The following is a 27,936-nucleotide window of genomic DNA, read 5'->3' on the forward strand; positions in this document are numbered from 1 at the left end:
CTTGAAACGCATTGGATACTTTTTATATTGTCCCTCTGACTTTTATTGGAATAATATGGTATCTGGTCCTCTTCGCAATGGTATGGTGATCCAATTGCCTCCCTCTCTACTGTATCTAAAACTAAGAAAAAATTGTTGTTTTTATTTATATTTTAAAAACAAGGCATTATTATAGCTGCAGGTACTGTGGATACATTAATCCTCAAAGATCACAATAGAGACTCTAAAGTGGGTTTCTAAAGTGGGGTACACTATAGTAGAAAATCTGCCGAAAATTCCCGCCCGATGTGAAATCGTCCGATTTTCGCCTAGTGTGTACACAACTTTCAGCAGCCGATCCCGACATTTTCAACGAAAAAAAACGGAGGGACAAACACCAAAATTTTCTTCGGCCGTCCTCAGCACGACCAATTTCCGTTTAATGTGTACACAGTACAGCCGGGAAAAATCGGCTACGAAAGACCGCGCATGATCGGAAGTTACTGACGACCCGGAAGTTTATCAGAAAAAAAACAACTAAAATTAATAATTCGTATCTATCTTCGTTGTACTTGACTTTGTATGTGTATAGCAATTCATTAGTTATATTACATGTTTATTCAAGGTTTATGCAAGGGTCTCGGAGGTTTCGATCTCCATCTTCCAAGATCGTTGTATAACGAAAAAGGTGATAAATCCCGAAGATTCTGAAAAATCCGAGGCACAGTTCCACGAATGATCCGAGAACAAAAGCCACGTCACATCCGGAAGAAGGAAGGTGTGGCCTCGGGGGTCACACGTATACGTACTTACATCACACTCTACAAACAAACGTCAAAAAAAAAAAAAAAAAAATCGGACGAGAAATTTCGTGAACATTTATGCACTCTCAACTAAAAACGGTTGTGAACGCGAGCATGAGAGAGAAAAATCGGAGGATATTTCGTCTGATTTTCGTCAAGTGTGTACGGCCCTTAAGGCTGGCCATACATTTAGTGTTTTTTTTTTCTTCATTCAACCAGGGAGTTGAATGGAAGAAAATGACTCAGAATCCCTCCCGCTGAGCTACTGTATTCTGGCGGTGGGGAGGCTGTCAAAATACACTGATCAGCACCTCCGGCTATAGCCAGTGGCTCTGATAGAAAGATAATTTTCAAACAGCCTGGTTGTACAAAAGTCATTTGATAGACCAATTTGTGTACAACCAGCCTGCCCATACATGGAAAAAAAACATTCAGCTGCTCCATGCTGAACAAGATGAATTTTGATTCATGTATGGCTGGCTTAACACTTTACTGTTTGTTTACAGCTGCTGCCAAAGAAAATAAAGGGAGAGGAGCTGGCATTTCAGAGCCTCTGTTGTAAGCTTTGAATATTAATTTCTCCAGAGTGCTTGCAGCTGCATAGGTCAGTCAATACTAAATAATGTTTCTATTTGCTAAGGCTATGCAAATAATTTACTGTCCATACCCTACGCACGGGTGCACTTTAAATATAAGAATTACGTTTATGAATGAGAAATGGAGGTGGTATTATTCATACCCATTATGTAGCAATTGTAGATATGGAAAGAGCTCAAACAGGGGATTTGACATTCCTCCTGAAGTTTAATGAAGCTTTTAATTCCAGAATCAGTGCAAAGTTTGTGTAGACAAGTAATGCCCAGATAGGACCAGACCTTAAGACCTTCCAGACTCTCTAGACCTAGGTTAAGAAAAAGATTGTAGAGAATTGTTTGTAAAAGTGTGTTTTGTATGAAAAGCCATTTCAGATTTTTAGAGAGTCAAAAATGTTCTGCCTGTCTTTAGTTAATAGCCATAATAGGTTATCGGTGTAGTAAGGGTAAAGGTCAATCTATTCTTGACTGACCTAGAGTGGGATTTTTATGAGTAGCGTGGTATTTTGTTGGGCTAATCGTGATGCTTGATAATATTTCGAGTCTTGAGGCACTCCTAGCCTGCAGACAATTTTGATAGGTACAATTTGTTGCTGGGTCGTTTGGGTTAGGTAAATTCAATGATATCACTTTGTATAATGCAATTTGGGAAAAAGTGTAATTCTGACAGCTGTTATGCATACAAATCCATGACAAATTAAAGTGTCTCCAAGTTGTAAGTAGGTCCTTAATTTTCTTTAATAGTGCTGGGTAGTATGAAGTATGTATGGTGTTGTAGAAAGCAGTCATGAAAGCTCCTAAATAGGGGCCTTTGATGGACTCCCAGTGAAGGTAAAATTACTGTTTAATAAGGTACATAGTTCAAACTGACAGGAAAATGTTTAGTGCTTTAGATTTGCTGCTGATCATTTCCACGCCCGAAATCTTACCAAAATCATGGAGAATTTCGAGAAGACCAAAACTACCTTTAAAAAGCTTTTTTTTTCAGTTTGAAATAAATCAGATTGGGCTGCTGCTGCTGTATTCAAGCTAAGCTAAGTGTTAAAGGTAAAAAATACCTACCAAAATAAAATGTCCTTGACGTTGTACATGAAATTCATACTGTTCTGTAACACCACATATATTGTACATAATTTAATGGGTTTATTCCAGGTAACCCTCAAAGTAGCATTAAAAGACCCCTTTCCCCACTGTACGGTATTATTTTAAAAATGTTTTTGCTTTGTTAAATGTCCCTGTGACAGTGTTCAGCCTCCAATGCTCTTCTCTTGTACAATAGCTTGCCTATTAGCCTTGAAAATACAACATAGAATTTAGAGACAAGATTGTCCCCCATAGATTTCAGTGGGAGTTACAGCTAAATTTGGATTTTGATTTCAAACAGGATTTGATGATCCTCCCACAAATTGAACCCAGGAAGACTTGTTTATCCATCATTTTCAGTTTCAAGCTATGGATAATTTATTTGAATGTCTTGAAGGTTTCTTTTAGGGAGATAGACTGGGACTTTAACTTTTATATATATAAGTTATCAACTTATATCCCCGGAAGATTTTACCCCCTTCCTGATAGAGGTGTACCGAACTGTTCGCCGGCGGACAGTTCCCGGCGAACTTAGCATGTTCGCGTTCGCCGCTGCGGGCGAACATATGCGATGTTCGGTCCGCCCCTATAATACATCATTGAGGCAAACTTTGACCCTGAACTTCACAGTCAGCAGGCACATTTCCAGCCAATCAGCATACCTCCCTCCCACACCCTCCCACCTCCTATAAATAAGCAAGGGCAGCATCCATCTTAGATCATTCTGAAGCAGTGTGTTAGTGAGAGCAGGGAGAGTGTTGCTGCTGCTGTTAATAGCTAGGGACAGTTGTTAGTCAGTGTTCCTGGTCTTGCTAGTCAGTGTTCTTGGTCCACTACTGCTGTAAGGACAGCATCCTGACAGCACCCCAAAAAGCCCTTCTAAGGGCTGGTATTTGTGTAATTTTTATATATATATATATATATATATATATATATATATAGTGTCCCCAAAAGCCCTTTTAAGGGCTGGTAATTGAGTATTTATTTTTTATTTATATATATATATCTAGTGTCCCCAAAAGCCCTTTTTAGGGTTGGTAATTGAGTATTTTTTTTATATATATATATATCTATTGTACACTGCAGTTGCCTGCCCGCTGTGTGTGAGAGGCCACAGACCCACCACAGACTGTACTGTGTGCACACCACACTCATTTCGGGTGGCACAGGCACAGTACCTTGCATTTTAAAAAATATTTTTTTTTTCCTCTGTCATAATTGCAGTGAGTGCTGTGTCAGGTCCACAGAGTGCACTGTACCCACTGCAGTGCACTGCCCACCACTGATATATATACGGTGGCACAGCATCTTGTTGCTAATTGAAAAAAAATATATATATTTTATTATTGCAGTTGCCTGGGCTGCCAGTGACTGTCAGGTCCACAGAGTGTACTGTGCCCACTGTAGTGCCACTGTATCTTTGTATTTATTGTCTGGGGGGTCTAAAAAGCGTACCTGTGAAGTTTCAGCTCTGTAGCATGTCCAGAACCAGAAAAAAAGATCATATAGGTGTAAAAGGGGTTCCCACCATCCCTGCTCTACTGAAAAATGATCTTTTTTTCTGGTTCTGGACATGCTACAGAGCTGAAACTTCACATGTACACTTTTTAGACCCCCTAGACACTAAATCACACAAAAAAAGTTCTTAAAAATTGTCATTTTTGATAGAGAGCCAATTATTGGAAAACTTAAAAAAAAAAAAAAATTAAAAAAAAAAAAAATTTCTTTGGATTTATTGTCTGGGGGGTCTAAAAAGTGTACCTGTGAAGTTTCAGCTCTGTAGCATGTCCAGAACCAGAAAAAAAATAGAGTTAGGGTTAGGGTTAGGGTTAGGGCTAGGGTTAGGGTCAGGGTTAAGGTTAGGGTTATTTTTAGTGCTTAGGGTTAGAGGGTTAGAGTTAGAGGGGTAGGGGTAGGGCTACTAACTCTAACCCTAAGTATCTCACCGTAACCCTAACCCTAGCCCCTAACACTAAACCTAACCCTAACCCTTAAAGCCCAGTTCCTGTCCCATTTTGGTCAGTTCTGGTCTGTTTGCGGTTGTTTGCGGTGCGTTAAACGGGGAGTTTGGTCTGTCACTGTGAAGCGGGCGTAACCCTTACACTACCTGATCGATACAACATCATACCTGATCGTATACACACACTGGATGTTTTAAAGCACGTTATTCCAAACAATTTAGGAATGTTAGGTGATTTATGCCCTTTATGGAATAAAACCCGACTCTGCGTCAACTACGTAATTTTCCATGGGAGTTTTGCCATGGATCCCCCTCCGGCATGCCACAGTCCAGGTGTTTGTCCCCTTGAAACAACTTTTCCATTACTATTGTGGCCAGAAAGAGTCCCTGTGGGTTTTAAAATTCGCCTGCCTATTAAAGTCTATGGCGGTTCGCAATGTTCGCCGGTTCGCGAACATTCGCCAATGTTCGCGTTCGCCGTTCGCGAACGGCGAATTTTATGTTCGCGACATCACTACTTCCTGACCAGGGCCTATTTTGTGATTCGGCACTGCGTGACTTTAACGGACAATTGCGCAGTTGTACCCAAATGAAATTGACGTCCTTTTTTTCCCACAAATAGAGCTTTCTTTTGGTGGTATTTGATCACCTGTGCGATTTTTTGATCATGCGCTATAAACAAAAAAAGAGTGACAATTTTGCAAAAATAACAATATTTTTCACATTTTTTATATGAAATTCCAAAAAAAAATGTAAAAATCAAAATGTTTTAACATTTTAGGCCAATTTTTTTTTTTACCATATGTTTGTTAAAAAAAAATCACAAAAAGCGTATTTTGATTGGTCTGCGCAAAAGTTATTGCGTTTATTAACTAAGGGAAAGATTTTTGTCATTTTTATTGTTTTTTGTTTTAACGAGTAATGGCGGCGATCTGTGATTTTTTTTGCGGGACTGCGACATTGCGGTGGACAGATCGGACCCTTGACTGCCATTTTTGACACTTTTGGTGGTACTACAGTAATCAGTGCTATACATATGCACTGTTACTGTAAAAATGACACTGGCAGTGAAGGGGTTAACTTTATTTGAGAGGGAGGGGTTAAGTGTGTCCCTAGGGGCGTGATTCTAACTGTGATTGAATGTGGCTGTGTGTGTAAAAGCAGAGATCTACGGTCCTACATAGCAGGACTGTATGATCTGTGCTGTTACACAGGGGAGAATGACAGGCGGCATTGTTTACATTAGCCGCCTGCCTTTCTCCCGGTGTAACCGACGATCGCGAGTGACCGGCGGACATCGGGTCCACCGCTCACACGCGCGGGGGGGGCTGTGAGCGAGCGGGAGCGCGCCTCCGGCGGCGCACGCTCGCTCCCTAGAGCCTCACAGGCTAGCGACGTACCCATACGTCACTTTGCCTGTGAGGGGCTGACTGCCGCCGTATATAGTCGTGCGGCAGTCGGCAAGTGGTAAATATAGAAGTTTTAGCATGAGCACTTTCTTAACTAGGTTGATAGATCCTCAAGTAGAAATAGGTTATTTAGACCAAGATATGATCTTAGGTCAAAATAGAATGCAGTCTCGAGTGATCATAAATCCTAAAAATGGAAAGGAGTTGACCTGCTGCAGGGAAAAACGCAAGTCTTGTAAAGGGCCAGTGAAAACTTGAAAGAATCTGGCCAAGTTATATGGAGGCCTAAGCAATAGCTAGTCTCAATTATAATTTCTAAGGCTATGGTAAATGGCTTGTTAGGGCAAGCAAGATAGAATCATTAGAATTATTGGAAATGTTCCCCTCTATTCCCAAGACTTGTACAGGGAACATGGATGGATGCAAGAAACTCAGTGGAAACGCTTATGAGAAGGTATAGTGAGTGCCCTGTCGTGTTGCCTTTGCCAAGTCTTTGTAGACATGCTGGAACTAGTCTTATTTTACAGCCCTGTAATCCTGTTATGAATTGGTCATCTAACACAACCCTAGAAAGGATCGCTGACAGAAATGCTTATTAGAAGGAATTAAACATTTTTGCTGAATTAGGTGAAGCTAGAATTTTCCTCCTTTCCAGATTGTGATGGTGGCACTGAATAGTTTTTGATACCTACTTTATATTAATTGTCATGCTAGTGATTTGGTAAGGGGTCCATAGGACTTCCCTTTCAGGAGTGGGCTGGCTGACTTTTATTGTATAAAGCCATACTGTATGTTATGTTATGTGTGTAGCAAGGTTTCCAGGCCTATGGCCTGATGTGTGTCTGCCATTAGTACCGGTAATCTCTCCAGCCCATGTGAGCTGTGACCCTGGGTGTGACAACTGAAGCAGCGACAACTCCGACATCTTTGTTTGTGGTGTTTTATTGGAATTAGGGGATAGGAGAAGGCAATGAGTGGGATACTCCTTGAGGCTTAAACAAATTACAATTGGAACTTTTACTTCTGAAATTCCCGTTGGTGCTTCCTTGACGCCAGCCTGCGCCAGCCAACGCTCACTGACACTGAGAACACTCTGTAGAACAGAAGAAGTGCTGAATCCTCGGCTTATAGTCCAGAAGATCCAAGACTGAGAACTGTAGAACTCCTGACACTGTTGTACTGTGAAAGTCACTGAATACTTTCCCCCGCCTGGCACAGCTTGAGGTAGTATATTGTAGAACTCTGTATAACTGTCACTGTAGCTGTCACGCTCTGTACAATTCAGGGCCCAAACTGCAGGTGCCCCCTTTAACCTCAAACTCTTCAGGGTCCACTGACTATGTACCCCCTCTGTAGCCTCAGGGTCCTCAACCTAGGTACCCCCTCTTGCAACTAGCTGACACTGGATCCCAGAACCTCTTCCGGAGTGGTCCCCTCTAACTTCAGGCAGACCCCCAGGGGCAATCCTCAGTACCCACGACCTGTGTAGGCTTACCTGGGACTGGACCCCTCTCTCTCTCTCCGCAGGCTCTCGGCACACCGGATCTCCTCAGCTCAACTCAGCACTCTCTGGACACTCAGGCGACACCCTGAGACATCCACCTTCCTCAGACAGGAGGAGAGACAGCCGCACTCTCCTTCCTGGGACTCTGCTCCCGCCAAAGCCACCGTGCCACGCACTTCCCCCCAACTTATACCCACTCCCAGAATCCTTTGCAGCATCATCTGCCTTCTGGGGTAGTTACAAGTTGGGATGTGTCCCCTGATTGGGCTTCCCACACTGCCCTATGAGAATCCTCTCACAGGAGCCAATAGGATACTTCTCCCCTCAGCAAGCACATCTGGAAGCCCTGACACCCTATCCAACAGATCACAGCCCTGCTGTTAGGCAGACAAGGCCCACTATACATTTACCTAGCACCTACCTGTTGGGTGCTACATGTGTTATTTTATTGACTATATAGCAATTAATGTGACTTGTTGCTCAAAAAGGTGAACACATTTTTGCAGTATATTGTAGCACAGCAATGACAATAATGTAGTATTTCACTTTAAAGCTGGACCATGTCTAAATATACAAATAAATATACAAATATTGTCCAAATATAACAGGCATGTATATTTATACTTGAATCTTGGCATCCTTTGTATATTTCTTTGAGATCCGTGCAGTAATCCTGTGTTAAACGTAGCTTTTGCCTGGTCTGGTATCCACTCCCTACTGTAGTTTTCTGCAGGCAGCCTGTAGTGGATGGGCTTTCTGGGTCCCCCTCCGCAGCCCTGCTCTCTCTATGGGTTATGTGGAGAGCAGTGATGATGCCAGTGCAAAGTTTATATGGTAATATCTAGGTTTGTAAGGCATTTGGTGCACTAAAATTTGATGTACTGTATATCTTATGTATCTATTTAGTATTTTTTTTTTTACATGTGGCCAACTACACCTAATTCTTTATAGTGAGGGTAATATAAGAATGTTTTTCAATGTATGGGGGATCTATATTTCCTTAAAAGTGACCTTGTCTGTCAGGTGAGGAATGTATGAAAGTTTGGATTACTTTTAAGAAAACCACACTCACTGATCTTCCAAAATGTCTTTGAGACGCAGATCCATCCAGCTCTGCAGATGCATGTCTATGTGTATGTGCATAATTAATATTTTATGTTCCTCATTTTTCAGGAAGTTCTCTAAAAGTAAACATCTTACCAAAAAAATAACAATGTAAAGGAAATTCCCACAGTTTTATAGCACTGTCATCATATTACGGTAAATTCCACTGAAAATCCAGCAGAACGTTAGAAACTGGAATGTTTTGGGTCAGTTTTTGACTGCTGTTCGGGGCTCCATTGGAGAGATGTACCCTGACTTCCTGTCTAGCTGACAACGCTTTACCAGACAGGATGGGGAACTTTCCAACAGTAACACAGACAAAAAAAACGCTTCTCTTTAAGTGGAGTAGAGGAAAGCTACTACTGCTGAAGCAGAGAGTTACAGAGAAGGGTAGAAAAAAAAACTGAGAATAGCATTTTACTGGAAAAAAAATTCCAATTATTAATATATATAAGCAATGGCTTAGCAAACTAAATGTCATCCATTTAGATTTTAGATAAGCATTAGGGTTCAAGTCAGTGGACGTTCAAAGCAGATCAATGGCATTTTAGGTGCATTTCAAACACGTGTAAAATACAGGAAAACAATACAATTTGACATAAATAGGAACAGTATTGTTTGCTTGGGGCACAGTGCAGGCCCCATACACTGGTTAGGAGGAAATTATCTTAAATTTTTCCAACGTCAAATCTGGGCCTCAATGTGCCGACCAGCAGAGAAAGGGTTTAATACAAACTGACTGTCTTTTATTGTAAGATTGACCCTCCCTAGTACAGCGTTAAGGGGTCTGGACAATTGGCTTACTACCAACTGTATACTTTAATTGATATTGTTTATATATTTTTTTGCCAACTGTATATACAAATTACTACCGTTTATAAATTTGTTTGAGGGGTTGTTGCCATTTCCGTTCTTCTGGTCGCTCATCCATGTCTTTATGGACCTTGCTTTGTGCACTGGACCAAATCATTTGGTGGAGGGGGGATTATGGTGCGGGGTTGTTTTCAGAGGTTGGGCTTGGCCCCTTAATTTTAGTGAAGGGAATTCTTAAGGGGTCAACATACCAAGACAATTTGGACAATTTCATTCTCCCAACTTTGTGGGAATAGTTTGGGGTTGGCCCCTTCCTATTCCAACATGACGACGCACCAGTGCACAAAGCAAGGTCCATAATGACATTAATGAGCGAGTTTGGAGTGGAGAAACTTGACTGGCCTGCACAGAGTCCTGACCTCAACCCAATAGAACACCTTTGGGATGAATTAGAGCTAAGACTGTGAGTTAGGCCTTCTCTCCAACATCAGTGCCTGACCTCACAAATGTGCTTCTGGAAGAATAGTCGAACATTCCCATGGACACACTCCTCAACCTTGTGGACAGCCTTCACTGGAGAGTTAATGCTGTTATAGCTGAAAAGGGTGGGCCAACTCAGTATTGAACAAAGACTGGGATGCCATTAAAGTTCATGTGCATGTAAAGCAGGTGTCCCAATACTTTTGGTAATATAGTGTGTATATCGTGTTCTTGTTCTTGTGTTCATTAAGATATTGATTAAAATCTTACTTTTCAAAAGGGGTATACTCATTTATGCTGAGCACTGTATATATACTGAATATATATACAGTATCTTAAAAAAGTGAGTACACCCCTCACATTTTTGTAAATATTTTATTATATCTTTTCATGTGACAACACTGAAGAAATGACACTTTGCTACAATGTAAAGTAGTGACTGTACAGCTTGTATAACAGTGTAAATTTGATGCCCCCTCAAAATAACTAAATACACAGCCATTAATGTCTAAACCATTGGCAACAAAAGTGAGTACACCCTTAACTGAAAATTTCCAAATTGGACCCAATTAGCTATTTTCATTCCCCAGTATCATGTGACTCGTTAGTGTTACAAGGTCTCAGGTGTGAATGGGGAGCAGGTGTGTTAAATTTGGTGTTATCACTCTCACTCTCTCATATTGGTCATTGGAAACTTAACATGGCACCTAATGGCAAAGAACTCTCGGAGGATCTGAAAAAAAAAGAATTGTTGCTCCACATAAAGATGACCTAGGCTATAAGAAGATTGCCAGGAACCTGAAACTGAGCTGCAGCATGGTGGCCAAGACCATACAGCGGTTTAACAGGACAGGTTCCACTCAGAATAGGCCTCGCAATGGTTGACCAAACAGGTTGAGTGCACGTGCTCAGTGTCATATCCAGAGGTTGTCTTTGGGAAATAGATGTATGAGTGCTGCCAGCATTGCTAAAGAGGTATAAGGTGTGGGGGAGTAATCCTTTCAATGCTCAGACCATACGCCGCACACTGCATCAAATTGGTCTGCAGGGCTGTTGTTCCAGAGGAAAGACTCTTCTAAAGATGATGCACAAGAAAGCCTGCAAACAGTTTGTTGAAGACAAGCAGACTAAGGACATGGATTACTGGAACCATGTCCTGTGGTCTAAAGAGACCAAGATAAACGTATTTGGTGCAGATGGTGTCAAGCCTGTGTGGTGGCAACCAGATGAGGAGTACAAAGATAAGTGTGTCTTGCCTACAGTTAAGCATGATGGTGGGAGTGTCATGGTCTGGGGCTGCATGAGTGCTGCCGTCACTGGGGAACTACAGTTCATTGAGGGAACCATGAATGTCAACATGTACTGTGACATACTGAAGCAGAGCATGATCCTCTCCCTTCAGGGCAGAATTCCATAATAACGACCCCAAACACACCTCCAAGACGACCACTGCCTTGCTAAACAAGCTGAGAGTAAAGGTGATGGACTGGCCAAGCATGTCTCCAGACCTTAACTCTATTGAGCATCTGTGGGGCATCCTCAAATGGAAGGTGGAGGAGCTCAAGGTCTCTAACATCCACCATCTCTGTGATGTCGTCATGGAGGAGTGGAAGAGGACTCCAGTGGCAACCTGTGAAGCTCTGGTGAACTCCATACCCAAGAGGGTTAGGGCAGTGCTGGAAAATAATGGTTGCCACACAAAATATTGATACTTTGGGCACAATTTGAACATTTTCACTTAAGGGTATACTCACTTTTGTTGCCAGTGGTTTAGACATTAATGGCTGTGTGTTGAGTGATTTTGAGGGGACAGCAAATTTACATTGTTATACAAGCTGTATACTCACTACTTTACATTGTAGCAAAGTGTCATTTCTTCATTGTTGTCACATGAAAAGATTTAACAAAATATTTACAAAAATGTGAGATACTGTATATATATATATATATACATATATATAGCACCCTCCTAGGTAGGTGCTAGAGAGAGAGAGTGTCGTTTTGGATCTTTTCTGCTTACCAGAGAGATCGCCATGTATATTGTTCTCTGCCTACCAGAAATAGGATCTGCTAGTGAGGTCTGCTGATGGTGCTCAAGTGCAGCTCAATTTGTCTGAAGTGTCTCACAGTGGTCCAATAGGGAGGCATATTGGAAAGTGGGAGGAAACCTGACAAATGAGTGCACCGGCATTTAGTACAGCCCTGGTGATTGGCAGAGGAAAGTGCATCAGTGCATGCTGGGATACTGTATAAATGCCAATGGCACATGTGCTCAGGGGTCTTTCTGCTGGAGAGCGATGGGAGGGATGGGGCAGCTGCCCCTCCTCTGTAGAAGTTGCCAGGTGGGCTCAGATGGTCGACCTGAGGGCCTGGCCTGAGAGTAAGAGAGGAGCCGAACCTGGAGGTCCTGCAGAGCTGACTGGAAGGAAGACACTGGAAAGGATCTGATACTGCATATAGCAAGCACAGATCTGTGTCATGGTGCATGTCTTGAGAGGGCCATCCCTTCAGCTAGAAGAGTCAGTGGACGGGTGTCAGTCAAGGGGATGCTAGAGAGTGTCCTGAAGATAATGTAGGTGCATCAAGTCTGTTGCTGGAGAGAGCAAGAAGATTTAACCCTTCTATACAAGTGGCAGTATTTTTTCCACAAATAACCTGGTGAGGCCAAATGACAGTTGTCCTTATCAACTGTAGATAGTTCCAGTTGGAGTATCCCACTAATCCCTTCTCCCATCCAAGTTCCACAATAAATATAAAACCAAAACCCCTGGACTGTTTGTTGAGTAACGAGCCAATGGGAGTTAGGATTGATGTGTGAACTGTTCCCTAAGTGACTGTCTGCAGGTAATCAGAGGAGGCCCAAGAAGTCATCTTACAGCAAGCCCTACAGGGACAGTGCTACAGATATATAATGTATATATACTGTATGATCCCAAAAAAATATCCCCTCTTCAGACCTGGGTGTGTCAGAGAGTAGGGTGCTGCTTGCAGAGTCGAGGGTACAGGAAAAGGGGATGCAAAAAAAATAGCTGCTTCTTCGGGGCTAAGCTCAACAGTTATCCAATAACATTTAGAACACTAATATAATCATTTGGTCTGCATGAATGATAATAATGCAACTAAAAATACCAACAGAAATTTCCCTTTTGCTCTATAAAATGGGGAAGTAGTCCTGACGGGTGGTGTTCTGACACTGCCTGTGACTTATCTGTACATAATTTCCCCAGCACCGAAGATTCCTCTTTTTCCAAGCCACAATTCGTCTGTCTGCATTGTTGCACGCCATGCTTCTCTGACACAGTAGTCTTTTATCCTCTCTGTGGTATATCACTGATGAAACATACATCACTGAAATATATATGCTATCGGACAAATAAAGCTGAAAGCTGAACTTCTCTTATTTGTTCCCTTTGGTCTGCTAAAAGTGTATGTAAAGCAAAATTTTAATTTTTTAACGAAGTGGGGAACAGTTAGACTCTACTGTAAGTTTTTACTGCTGTCCACATGAAGATGCCCGTTCCAGTAACAACAGTCTAAAAGGGAAATTGTTCTACATTTGGGGAGATTTCCTCTCACTTCCTGATGCTCTCCCAAGACAGGAAGTGAAGGGAAATCTCCCTAATGGGATATAGACAGATAACAATTAAAGTAGAGTTCCAGCCTGGGGAAAAAAAAAAAAAAATGAAAAGTCAAGAGCTACAAATGCTGTAGCTGCTGACTTTTAATAAATATAAGGACACTTACCTGTTCAGGGAGCCCACATAGTCGGCACCCCAATTAGATCCGTCCATCAGCTCCAGGTGCAGGCGCCAGCATTGCTAGTAAGGGAAACCAGCAGTGAAGCCTTTAGGCTATACAGCCTGTTTCCTACTGCACATTCACAAATCACGCAACGCTTTCTGAATGGTCCGGTCATCCTCTGGGACACACACAGGTCCCAGAAGGCAGCGGGGGGGAGGCGGGCCCAATGCGATCGCGGAAATTATGTATCTCGCCGCGGTGACATAGACTGAAGTCCAGAAGAAAAAGAGCACTATATATATATATATATCCAAAAATGAAGGGGGGTGGGGTGTATTATAGTTGAAGACAGAGTTGTTGTTTTTTGCATCGCATCCTAGCACATTATGTGACACTTACCTGCAAACGAAGCCTGTGTCGTCCCCGCTGTTGGCCGCCTCCATTATAGCCCGTCCTCCTTGCAGGTCTGCAGACTTCAGCTGTGTGACTGCCCGAAGCCGTGTGACATCACTCCCGCGCATGCGCGCACAAGTTACCGGTCACGGCACAGGGCTCTGAATAAACAGCACAGGCGTCCATTCCTTCAGCGCGCATGCGCCGATGACGTCATCGACTGCATGCAATGTAAATATCTCCTAAACGGTGCAAGTTTAGGAGATATTACCGTACCTATAGGTAAGCCTTGTTATAGGCTTACCTATAGCTACAAATGCTAAAGTTAAGTTTACAACTACTTTAATCTTGTCAGAAATTGAGAGTTGACCTGTGTCCTCCTCTGGACACTTCTGATGTCCTATGAAAGATTAGACTTCAGGTTGTAGACACGTATGTTGGTGCCCATCAACCTTATTTTATCCTTTATAATAAAAATGAGAATAATTTTAACTGGAGCATTGTGTGGACACGTTGCTGAGTGGTCTGTAGCTGTTTACCTGACCTGCTATTTTGCCTTCCTTACGTCAGCTGTAACCTGCAGTTTACTAAACAGGTGCAAAGTTGGAAGCGATAATGCAAAACAGATTTCAGATGGCAAAGAACATGTGATCAATGCAGAATATTGTAAAGCTGCACAAACATGGACTCTTCCAAGCAATCTCTCTGTGCCTCTGTCTGGTTATTATGGCTATAAAGCATAGTCTCTTTAAATTTATAGCAACATAAAGTCTAACTGAGAAGTAAATCAGTTCAGAATGCAAACCGCTATTTGAGATTATCCTAAAGCGGCGCTCCACCCAAAAGGGGAAGTTCCACTTTAGGGACTCATCCCCCGCTCCTCTTCAAGAATTGACACTTCTAAGGAGCGGGGGGGGGGGGGGGGGCTTTGGAGCGGATACTCAATTCTGACAGGTACCCACTTTCGCTCTAACTGCCTAGCGGATTGAAGTGGAAGCTCCCCTCCCCCCTGCAGTTTTCTGGGACACATGGCAGGTGCCAGAAGACTGCATCTACCATTTACAATGCTCTGCGCTGCGCTGCTTGCGCATGGGTAGTGGGCACCCGGCTGTGAAGCCGCAAGCAGTCACAGCCAGTTGCCCATAGTGAAGATGCCACAGCAGAGAAAGAAGACAGCAGGCGAAACCCACTGGGGTGAGCACACCGCTGGATCGTGAGACAGGTGAGTGGAAGTTTTTAAAAGTCAGCAGCTACAGTTTTCGTAGCTGCTGACTTTTATTTTTTTTCACAACAGACTGAAACTCCACTTTAATATACAGCACCCCTCGCAGTGAAGTCTAGGTAAGCTTTGGTAACACAGGCAAATGCCTGGAGCAATTGAAGATCCAAGAACAGAAGGAGGGCCACCCCACTGTAACTGAAATACTCTAGTAACAATTGGGGTGCGCTGTTCTAGCAACATTTGGTGCAGGGGCAATTTTTTTAGGCCTCCAATTCACAATAAAGTTTAGTTTTTAATATCATTAAAAACTTCTATTTCAAAATCAGCAAAATTAACCTGTGTAAATTGACCGGGTCATTTATGGGACTTTTTACTCGGCCCCACCCTTGTCATACCCGGCGGCCCTTGGAGGTTTCACTAACAGATATAAGGAGCATCTGTTACAAGTTAGCCTATAATTTTGTCTGTATATTCTTACCTCCTTGCTGCATGGCTTCTGTCTTGCTTCCCTTCACATGTGGTGTTTGGGCTTCTATGGGCGTCGCCTGCTCCACTGTGGGTTATATCCTGTTCCTGTCAATTACTTCCTGGGTCACCTCCCTGTATGCTTCCCTATATATACACATGCTCAGTGCACTGCCCCTTGCTTGAGCAACATTGCTGTTCTCTGAGCTCCCATCCGTGTATCCCTTGGTTATTGTATCTGATCTCCTGTGTACCGACCCGGCTTCGTTTCTCCGTCTATGTTCGTCTGCTGCCTGTCCTGACCTCGGCTTGTCTCTTGGATCTCCTTATAGTCTCCTGTTTACCCTGCACATGCCAGCAGTCTCCACATCCTCAGCTGGGCCTACCTGGGGGCCGCGACCTGGTTCCATTCTGCTGCAAGTCCATCCCCACCATCAGGGGCCCTGGTGAAGAAGCAGGCTGGGGCTTAGACTCCGCGCCCCGGGGAATCCTGAGCTGGGGATCTATAAGGGCTCACTACCACAGACTCGTTGACAGCATCATACCTCAAGTCAGGGCTACACGCACCGCTCTGGAGGGTGGAGAGCAACCATCTTAGCTCTCTATACAAGGTAACACACTTTTTGCTACTAGATGTCTTGGTCCATTTGATCCTAAGAGGCCCGTATTGCAATGACTTTTAATAAGCACTGTTTTTTTGTTATTGAACCTTTTTAGGTTCTTCTGGGTTAATTCACATTTGGGTGCCAGGGTTACTATTTGATGAAGATCATTATTCCATCTTACTGAATCTAAGGAATTTTGGCCCTAGTATGTGAACTGGATTATTACTAATCAACATGTTATACCTTACTTTATGTTCGGTGGGTCCTGCTCACTTGGGTGAGCTAAGTGATATGACCCTTTGTATACTGAGGAAAAGTTTTATACAATCTTAATAATTGTTTTCTATTGTCTGTGCAATAAGGTAAATAAGCATTCACTCATTAGGAACTATTCTGTCCTTACAATCTGATACATAAGGAATGTATTGAACCTTCTATGGACATGTTATGTTAATACAAATCATCTCACCTTGCACCAATTTGGAATGAATTTATCATTTTCCTGTTTTTATTCATAGACTTGTTTCTGTTATCTTGTGGGTAGACTCTTTCAATGTATTAACCACTTCAGTTCCGGAAAGGTTTTACCCCCTTAATGGCCAGGCCATTTTTTGCGTTACTTTAATGAAAAACTGCACGGTCGTGCGACGCTGTACCCAAATACAATTGATGTCCTTTTTTTCCCACAAATAGAGCTTTCTTTTGGTGGTATTTGATCACCTATGTGGTTTTTAGATTTTGCGCTATAAACAAAAAAATAGAGCGACAATTTTGAAAAAAACACCATATTTTTTACTTTCTGCTATAAAAAATTCCCAATAAAAGAATTTAAAAAAAACAATTTTTTTTATCAGTTTAGGCCAATTTGTATTCTGCTACATATTTTTGGTAAAAAAAAATCCAAAAAAAGCATATTTTTATTGGTTTGCGCAAAAGTTATCACGTTCACAAACTACGGGATAGATTTTTGGACTTTTTATTTATTTCTTTTGTTTTTATTAGTAATGCCAGCGATCAGCGATTTTTAGTGGGACTGCGACATTGCGGTGGACAGATCGGACCCCTAAATTACATTTTTGACACTTTTTGGGGACCAGTGACATTAATACAGTAATTAGTGCTAAATAATATGCACTGTTACTGTATGACACTGGCAGGGAAGGGGTTAACACTGGGGGTGATCAAAGGAGTTAATGTATGCCGGCCGGTTGGTGCTTACTCACTGTTGGGGAAGGGTTCTGTGACAGGCACAAAAAGATCGGGGTTTCAGCTTAGCTGAAACTCTTGATCTCTCCCTGCCTGTGTGACAGAAGACTTGCCTGCTTTGTTTACATAAGCAGGCGGGTCTTTTGTTAGTTTCTCTGATGATTGCGGGAGGCAGGCGGCAATCGCCGCCGCTCCTCTCGCAGCCCGCCTCCTGCTGTGTCTTGTATAAGAGCAGTGTAAACAGCAAGCTTTGACAAAGCATTTGCAGAGCTTTTAGTAAGCTTTGTTGAAGCTTTTAATTTACCATTCAACTCCAGTTGGTAAATGTTGAACACAGATCCTAAAGGGAGTGCTGATTGCCACTTTAACGGCTTGCTGGCGGTATACCTTACCTAATACGCGACTCTGCACTCCCGGGTCTGGGGCTCGCAAGTGCCGCCGCCGGCCCACTTCCACTTTGAATAGACACAGCGGGAGCTGATCGTGGGTACAGCGGACTCGATGTCCACCAGCGCCCGCCGATGCTTCCCTAAACAAGGTAGATCGCGGTTCTGTCAGTACAGAAGGCATGAATCCTGTGTCTCTGCTAAGCAGGGGCACAGATCCATGTCTTCTCCCAGTACAAGCACCTCCCCCACAGTAGTAAAGCACAGGTTAAGCACACATTTTTACCCTATGATCGCCCCTGATGTTGACCCCTACCCAACCAGTGTCGTCAGTACAGTGACAGTGCATATTTTTTAGTACTTATCACTGTATTAGTGTCACTGGTCCCCAAAAAAGTCTGAGTTAGTGTCCTGACTGTCTGCCGAAATATCGCAGTCCCGCTAGAAGTTGCTTATCACCGCCATTACTAGTAAAAAAAAAAAAATTAAATAAATAAATCCAATAGTTTGTAGACGCTGTAACTTTTGCGGAAACCAATCAATTTACGCTTATTGGGATTTTTCTTTTACCAAAAATATGTAACAGAATACATATTGGCCTACATTGATGAAGACATTTTTTACTTTTTTTATTGGATATGTTTTATAGTAAAAAGTAATAAATATTGTTTTTTGTTTTTTTTTTCAAAATTGTCGGGTTTTTTTTTGTTTATAGCACAAAAATAAAAAACGCAGAGGTGATCAAATACCACCAAAAGAAGGCTCTATTTGTAGGGGAAAATCACATAAATTTTGTTTAGGTACAGCGTCGCACAACTGCGCAATTGTCAGTTAAATTAATGCAGTGCCATATCGTAAAAAATGGCCTGGTCAGGAATGGGGGTAAATCTTCCAAAGATCAAGTGGTTAAACAAGCTGCTGAAAACTAGATTTTTATTCAAACAGTTCTAACAAAGAAAGGTTATATACTACAATAAAAACTCAAGAAAAAATGCCCTTTCTATCAATCTTTGAACACAAATATCAATAGATGTAATGATATACTAATGATAAAAGAAAGTACAAACACCCTTGGCAGAAATAACTTCTTGTAGGTGTTTTACACAACTGCCCACTAGAGTTGCCACCTCATCCCTTTAAACCAGGACACATATTAATTACACAGGTTCTGAGGCTAATATAATGCACATAAAGCACTAAGTGAGTTTAATTACCACCTTAATCAGCCTCAGAACCTGTGTAATAAATGTGTGCCCTGATTTAAAGCGGAGTTCCGGCCACAGAAAAAACATTTAAATGAACATACCCCCGGGACAGTCAGGGCTAGTACATTCCACAATGACTAGCCTCTGATCTGTCCCGGTTCGCACTTACCTTTTAGAAGAAATACTTACTTTTAAAATTTCTTCTCCAGCGCTGCCATCTCAGGTGTGGGCAGCTTGAAGCCAGCGCGATCATCTTCTATGTCCTCTTCCGTCCTCTTCAGTCCCACGATGCACTGCGCCGGCCCCGCCGTCACTTCCGGGGCTGCAGCGTCATCCCTGCACAGCTTCTGGGCATGCCCAGAAGCTGTTTAGCAAGGTATGACGTGTCTACACCGGAACTGTCGTCGGGGCTGGTGCAGGCGCATTGATTCCTGGGAGCGATGACGCTCAGCTCCCAGGAATCATTGCAAAGCAGAAGTGACGGCGCGGGCTGCGGCCGAGGAAGGAGGAAGTGGATGGTAAGGTGAGTATATTATCCTCTCTAATAAGGTAAGTAAGCAAAAAAGAAAAAAGCCAGGAATATCCAATTCTACAGGCATGATTTTGTGGCTGGAACTCCGCTTTAGGGATGAGGTGGCAACCCTACTGCCCGCGGATCTCTGACATCAACTTGGTGATATTGTTGACCCCCTCCTCCACTGAAAAATCCATTCAGTTACAGGTTTAAAATCCATTTCAATGGGTTTCAAATCAGGGGCTTTGACTGACCAAAAAGAATGACAAAAAGACCATTTTTCTTCTTGTGCCATTCCTTGGTGGATTTGCTGGTGTGTTTCAGATCATTATCCTGTTGAAAGGTCTTTCAACACTGGGACAGATGACCTCAGGCCCACATTTGAATTGATGAGTTCATAGCTTCCCAGACCCTAAAGCAGCAAAGCAACCCCAAACCAGAACATTTCAACCAACATGATTCACACCTGGTATGAGGTTTTTCCCCAGAAATGTGTCTTTTGTTTGTGCTAAACATATCTACTGTTTTTGTGATTAAACAACTCTATTATTGATTAATCAGTTTTACTTTTATATCGTTAAAACGGTGTGTTCTTTGCCTTTATGTTCAATGGCAACCTGTAGTCTTGCACTAGTTTTCTTTTTGGACAGTAAAGATTTCTTCCTGGTCCAACTCCCATGCATGTTATATAGATCCTGCAATCCGATTTTGGGGATCCTGGAGACTTCTTTTAGCATCAAATGGTCAGCTCTTGGGCATTTTTTTTTTAACCCTTTGGATTTTTTCAAGCCCTCTTGCTAGCCCTTTAGGGCTGTAGAATGTCAGAGGGGGCAGGACTTATAGCCAATCACGGCGGGCACATGACCGGAAAACTTTTTTCTGATAGCTGCCAGTCACTGTGCCAGAATGCGCTCTTGGCACAGCTCTATTGGTGCTATTGCACAAAAATATGCAGCCACTGGTGCCAAGCCCCAGCCGCCGAGAGGCCACATATTTGCGTGCGCTCAGCGCCAACAGGTTAATCACTACTGGCCTCCAGAGATTGGCATTTTACTTCCCTTAGGCCAGTGTTTCTCAACCTTTTTTCAGTTGAGGCATCCTTTAAAATACTAGACAATCTCAAGGCACCCTTTAAAATTATAGACAGTCTCGGGGCACTTCATTCTAAAATGTAAAAAACTATTCTAAAAGCTTTACACAATGCACCAACATCCACACGTAGGACACCCAACTTTAGAGGGGATTTTTTCTTCCAAAGCAAATACACTTTTGCACACTGGTACTGACTGGTATTCCAATGTTTCTCTTCTCCCTCAATTTCTCTCCATCGGTCAGCTAATGTCATCCCAGTTCTGAGGGAGAGGGGCACAGGAGGGTCAAACAAGGATGCTGTGTAGGCAACAAACATTCTCATTAACTGATGAGGTCATTGGTTGTTAGAATGCCAGTAGAAAGTTGTAATGGTGCATAATGAAAACCCGTGGCTTTGTGTAACTAAAAGACAGACTTGATCTACCTGCTGGCTTGTATACAAATTGTGATCATTTTTTTTTTAGGCATTTTGCCAAGACTCCCCTGAAGAAACCTCAAGGCACCCTGGTTGACAAAGGCTGCCTTAGGCCATTAAGGACTGAGCATCTTTTTGTCCAGTGGATAACGGGGATTTAAAACATGTCAAGGCAAAAATAAAAAGTATATAGTACATATGTGCAATATAAGCACATTTTATCCCTTTAATGACCTTGCCAGTACAGAATACCAGTTGATTTGCCAGAGAGGCACCCAGCACCCAAGTCCTGTTTTGAGCTGAAAACACCAAGATTTTTTGTGGACAGTGTTGTGAGCTCCAGTCAGTCTTTTGCTAAACTACTCAACCACTCCTACTTTTAGAACTCTACAACATAAGACTCATCATTCTGTAGTCTAAGAACTAGGGGGGCTCCTTGAGATAACACAGGAAGTGTGCAAAAGACATAAGATAGCTCTGAATTTCTTACAATATCAATTGGTTTCTTTGCACTTATCAAACAGATATTATAAAATACTTTCAATGCTGTATCAAACAGACCAAAAGGGAGAAAACAAGCGAAGATTTGGACTGCATCAGGGAGGACCTCACTCAGGTACCATAGTGGTGAGAAGCCTATTGGCCACCCTGGTGTGTTTGTGTGGCTGAAACTGCAGAGGAGATGGTGCAGCCACTAGTTATCTTGGGATTCCAAACATTGTCTCCTTTAGAGTGAGCACTCCTTAGTAATCTAGGAGCCCCAATACCAGCAGAACTTTAACTGTGTATCCCACTGGCCAATCGATTGGGTAGGGCCTCTTGCCTAAAGTTAGGGAATTTGTGTTTTTGATAGGCTTTACAGTTGGAAGTGACCTGTACATCATCATGTAAATACATATTCGCCAGCACACCAAGGATCTTGCAAAAGCAGTCCAAAAAACGTTATTCAAGATACGATCACATCAAAAAATGGTGCAACGTTTCGGAGCCGCACAGGATCGTATCTTGAATAAAGTTTTTTGGACTGCTTTTGCAAGACTCTTAGTGTGCTGGCGAATATGTATTTACTTGTAACTAATCCAGTTGCCAACTGGTGATCGCTTCAGCACCCAGTACACACGAGCCTACAAACCAGGAAGGTGTGCGATAGGAATATGAACTATACTGTACATCATTATGTCTGTGCAAATCGTAATTGTCCCTTCTGTATATTGTTGTATTTCTTGTTCTAAGGCTAGGCTGGCCATACTTTATAAAAACAATCCAAAGTTCCAGTGCTAATCTTGTGGCAATCTCACTCTCAGAATTATGGCTGACCACTGGTGCTGCTGCTTAAGAATTGCTGAACCAGCATGCATATGTGCGAAGAGGAGGGGAAAGCAGCGCTAGCCACAGTGAGTAAATTGCAAAACTAGGAAAACAGCCCATAGAAACAGCATCATGTTTATTGGAAGAACATACAAATAAAATAAGGTTCCAAACCGGTAACTTGTCAACACTGAGGCTGCTGGTGGTGAATTTCACAAAATGGCAGAGCTGCTGGGTGGAGAGTCCGGTGACCGCGATGGTGTGGGAGGGACTACTGGATGGTGAAGCCTTGAGTCCTGAATGGTGCCGGACTAGCCGGTGCCCACAACGGAACCACCTCCTGCCGATTGCAGAGTCAAACGCAGCGGAGCGGCGTCGCTCAGACCGGAAGCAGCTAGCCGGAAGTGACGACAGCGGACGTCAAGACCAGCCTGCAATGCATACGAAGACAAGTTGCCGTGACGACATGTTTCGCGCAAGAGCGCTTTGTCAAAGTCTCATACTGTATACAATTTTCATCTAAAACTTTCCTTTAGATTTACCAAAACCATATAATATGAGGTCAAACCTAAACACTTACAATTAGTATGCAGTCAAGCATGCCCTTGCACTACATAGTTGAAGGTAAATCTAAATTAAATTGAATAAGAAAATTATATAATGTATGGCCAGCTTAACCCATCCTTTCCTTTCAGGGTTTTTCCTATTAATAAAGCCAATTCCAATAGTCCCAGGTCTGTCAGTGTAAATCTAGACTAGGTACAGTGTAAGTCATCACTGGGGGACGGCAGGAAGACCCCAACAATCATTACATTTGTCTCATCCCCTGTCACTCTCATTTTTGTAAGACAGCTTGGTCTGGTTGTAAATGTAGAAACATCTAAATAAAGACACCTAAAGTAAAATAAATATAAAGAGTAATAATTACATTATTATTATTTGTAAAAGTTTACCTCTCCAGCTGCCCACCCCCCTAATGCCATATAATAAATACAATTTGCAGCTTGAAGACTCTTCAGAGGAGTGTTGGATTCCTGAGCCCCTGCTGCACTATCCTGCTGCACATGCTGATCCCTATGTCACTAGTAGAAGGAACCACTTGATGCAGTGGGGGGGGCAGGAGATCTACACTTCCTGACAGGGCTGGGACAAGGGGTGGGCAGGAGGGGCGGCTGCCCTGGGCACTGTGGTATCATGTAAAGTGTGGGGGGGGAGCATCAGAAGGAGATTGAGGGGGAGAGGATTTGTGTTGAAAGGGGGAGTTTAGGGGTGGCAGGGGGTAAGTATTGTTCTAGAAGGGGGAATTTGTGGGGGGTGGAGTGCTAAGGGTGGGGATTTATGGGGATTTTTGTTGGGATATGGAATAGAGAAAAGATTTGTGCTAGGAGGGGGGATTAAAAGTGGGGGAGAAGAGAAGATGTGTACCAGGAGGGGAAATTTTAGAGGTAGGGGATTTGTGTTTGGGGGGTGAATTTTTTTGGGGAGAGGGCATTTGAGCTGGGGGATGAGGGAGCAAAGATTTATGCTGGGAGGGAAGATTTCAGAGCAGGGGGGGCAGATTTGTACTGGGAGGAGGGGGAATTTATGCTTAAGGGGTAAGCATGCAGATTAGTGTTCAGTGTTTTTGTGGGGGGATTTTTGTACATTTTGGGGGGGGGGGGTGCAGTTTGGCATGTGCGCCCTGGGTTCTAGATTACCTTGTCCTGCCACTGCTCCCTGAATTGTATTTTTTTTAAGAATCTTTAGCCATTTATTTCTCTTCAACACAACACAATTCTTTACAAGAAGCACCTTTATTTACTCTTTATTTTAACAGAAAAGTGGCTTTAAACTCAAATGGGTTGATTTACTCAGGGCCCATTTACACTGCAAACTGCAAGTAACTGCGTATTTTGTACCTAGGCATGCATTTAATGCGTGTTCTACATGCAGTTGACACGCGTTTACATGGAGTTGACGAGTTGTCTTGTTTTACATTCAGTTGACGTGCATTTTTCTATCTGCATTTGTCCTGTGCGGTCCCTTTCTTTCTCTTTCTTTCCTTGGGCATTTCCAATTTTTTTCGGGGGTCCCTTACCTTATTTTCAGGGCATTTTTGATTGTACTTCCTCCTTCTCCCCCCTCTGTGGCCGCCGCAACCGACATCCCTTCCGCCTTTGCATTGCATCCTGGGTGCTGTTTGTCATCACTCCCAGGAGGCTGGAATCAGAAAGAACTCCCAGAACACTCCCTGGAATCAGGAAGAAGGACACAGCAGATTACACTGCGGCTTCAGATGCCCACATCCAAGATGGCCACGCTCAGACAGCGTTTTTAAAAGTAAGGTTATGACCAAAATCCAATACTGTACACCTTGTAAGTATGAGAATAGCGGTTCTGTAAAGGGCGATGGATTAGTATTATAGGGTTATTTTTAGTTAAAAAAGGTATTTGAGGCCGGAACTCTGCTTTAAGTAAATCAACCTTAATGTATTTCTAATATAATATGTGTTCTTTAGGCTCTCACTGTAGATTTTTACTTCATGAGATATTGGAAGAAGCATCTAGAAAAGTTAAATTGTTTCTGGCTAGTTCCACCTCAATCTAGATATATGTTGCTTCCATCCCATACTTGTTCCAAAAATAATGTAGCTCTTTCAGTGCATGTGGTTGCATGGTTGGGTGTATCTAAAACAAAACAGATGGGATTCTTCTTTGAAATGTCTTTAGAAGGTGGACATTGCATGGTCTCCAAACTGAAACCAGTACAGCAACATGTGCGTCCTTCAAACCATGAACCACACAGGAAGGGCCCACATGGGCCATGCATGTTGATTTACAGCTTTCAAAGGAAACATTGCTTTGAAGAAGGCTATAATAAAATCAACATTTTGTTTTTTGGGATATTTTAGTAAACAATGACAGTACCAATACATTTTCTGTATCTGTCTAAGTGAAATAGCAAATACACTTCTAAAAAGGCGCTATATGCTTGATTCATTGATTTAAAATGCAGGATCGTCAAATAACCCAGTTTTATGTTAATAAATGACAAAGAACTAGCTCAATGTCTGAAGAATAAAAAATAGTTGGATTAAAAGGAAGATCCTGTGATTAGTAATTATTGGAAGTTTAACCTCCCTGGCGGTATGATTATGTCAGGAATTACATACCAAAAGCGGTACAATTGTTTTCATGGAAATTTGACGTTATGTATTATAGGCCTACAATTCTTAGTAATTATTGACTTAAACCTGACCAAATCAAGAGTCTAGTAGACATCCCAGATGTGATAAATTGGAAACACAAACACGTGAATTATAATCGAATCAATAATATTATTTTATTATTTAATATATAATATATATAATAAAATTATATTATTGATTAGATTATAATTCATGCATTATATATTATAGATATATGTGTGTGTGTATATATATATATATATATATATATATATAATATATAACGCATGAATTATAATTGAATCAATAATATAATTTTATATATATATATATATATATATATGTGTGTGTGTGCATATATATATATATATATATATATATATATATATATATATATATATATATATATATATATGTATATATATATATATATATATATATATATATATATATGCATATATATATATATATATACCGGTATATATATATATGCGCATATATATATATATATATATATATATATATATATATATATATATATATACATATACATATATATATGCATATATATATTTATATATATATATGCATATATGCATATATATATATAATATAAAATGTGTTTTGTGCAACGTTTTTTTTTTTTTTAATTTCCCTCCCTAGTTCCGCTCCCATGCAGCATTGCTGCTGCAGGGAACGGAACTAGGAAGTCATCAGACTGACGGAGGGACGGAGGAGCGGCGGGACTCTCGGCTGGCGATCTCAGCAATGAGAGATCATCGCTGGATCGCCAGGATAAGGTAAGAGAACACCGCTGCGCTCTCTGCAATCCACCCCGAGCGTGACTCTGGGTTACCGCTCCTGATATGAAAAACCAACCCCGAGTCACGCTCGGGATTACCGCCTAGGAGGTTAAAGCCTCATACACACTACAAGTTTTTTTTTCGTTCAACCTGCTGATCAGAGCTTCTCTACTAACACCTGATGTTAGTACAGCGATCTCCCCTGCTGTGCTATTGTGTCCTGACAGGGGGGCGGTCCCCCGCCAGAACACTCTGGTCAGCGCCCTCAGCCATTGCTTGAGAGCGCTGACCGGGAGCCGGTTGGCAGACCTTTTTTGGTCATGTCCTTTTGACAGAAGCCGGCTTCTGTCAGACCGGCTGTCATACACACGGGCCAATTGTTGGAAGGTTTCTAATGGACGGGCCGATGCCGCCCGACATTCAGCCCGTGTGTACTAGGCTTTACTTGAAAACAATTTCATTCTTCTTAAATAGTGTGTCATACGTTTATATAGTCTATACATATTTGTTTATAGTACACTGCTCAAAAAAATAAAGGAACACTTTCTAATCAAAGTATAGCATCAATTAAACTCCTGGGATATTGATCTGATCAGTTAAGTAGCAGAGGGGGTTGTTAATTAGTTTCAGGTGCTTTGGTGTTAATGAAATTAAAAACAGGAAAAGCACTAGATGGGCAACAATGCGACAACCTCCAAAACAGGAATGGTTTTACAGGTAGAGGCAAATTACATTTTTTTTCCCTGCTCATCTTTTCTGACTGATTTTCACTAGTTTAGCATTAGGCTAGGGACAGTGTCACTACTGGTAGCATGAAGCAATACCTGGACCCTATAGAGGTTGCACAGGCAGTCCAACTCATCCAGGATGGCACATCAATACGTGCCATTGCCAGAAGGTTTGCTGTGTCTCCCAGCACAGTCTCACAGTCAAGAGGATGGAAGAGATTCCAGGAAACAGGCAGTTACTCTAATGGCGCTAATTCCACTGCATGGAACCGAACGGTTCGGTTAGTTTTTGTGCTTTTCCACTGCTGGTAGCGCATGGTACGGTGTAGGAATCGTTCGGTACGGTACGGTGGCGCTTTTCCACTACATGGAACCGAACAGTATGGCTCGCTTAAACAGTACCACCTCAGTTGTGGTTCCAACAGGGCCGTACCGGTACCATATCCCACAATCCTTTGCATGCAGCCTTGACTGTATGTCACTACTAGCCACTGATTGGTCAGGGAATCATTGTTATCCCACCCACTTTACTTTAGTGGAAAAGCAAACCGTACCGAACCGTACCGAACCGTACCGAACCGTACCGAACCGTACCGAACCGTTCCAACACCGTACCGTGCGGTACCATGCAGTGGAAAACCAACAGAGCCAAGCAGGGCCGAGTGGAGCCGAGCCGGTACTTGCAGTGGAAAAGTGCCATAAGAGAGCTGACAGAGCCGTAGAAGGTCCTAAACCTATCAGCAGTACTGGTATCTGCTCCTTTGTGCAGGGAGGAACAGGATGAGCACTGCAAGAGCCCTACAAAAGGACCTCCAGCAGGCCACTGGTGTGAATGTCTCTGATCAAACAATCAGAAACAGACTTCATGAGAGTGGCCTGAGGGCCCAACGTCCTCTAATGGGCCCTGTGCTCACTGCCCGGCACCATGGAGCTTAACTGGCATTTGCTATTGAACACC

Source organism: Pelophylax lessonae, assembly GCF_965119305.1.
Source record: "Pelophylax lessonae genome assembly, chromosome: 13".
Taxonomy (NCBI): Eukaryota; Metazoa; Chordata; class Amphibia; order Anura; family Ranidae; genus Pelophylax; species Pelophylax lessonae.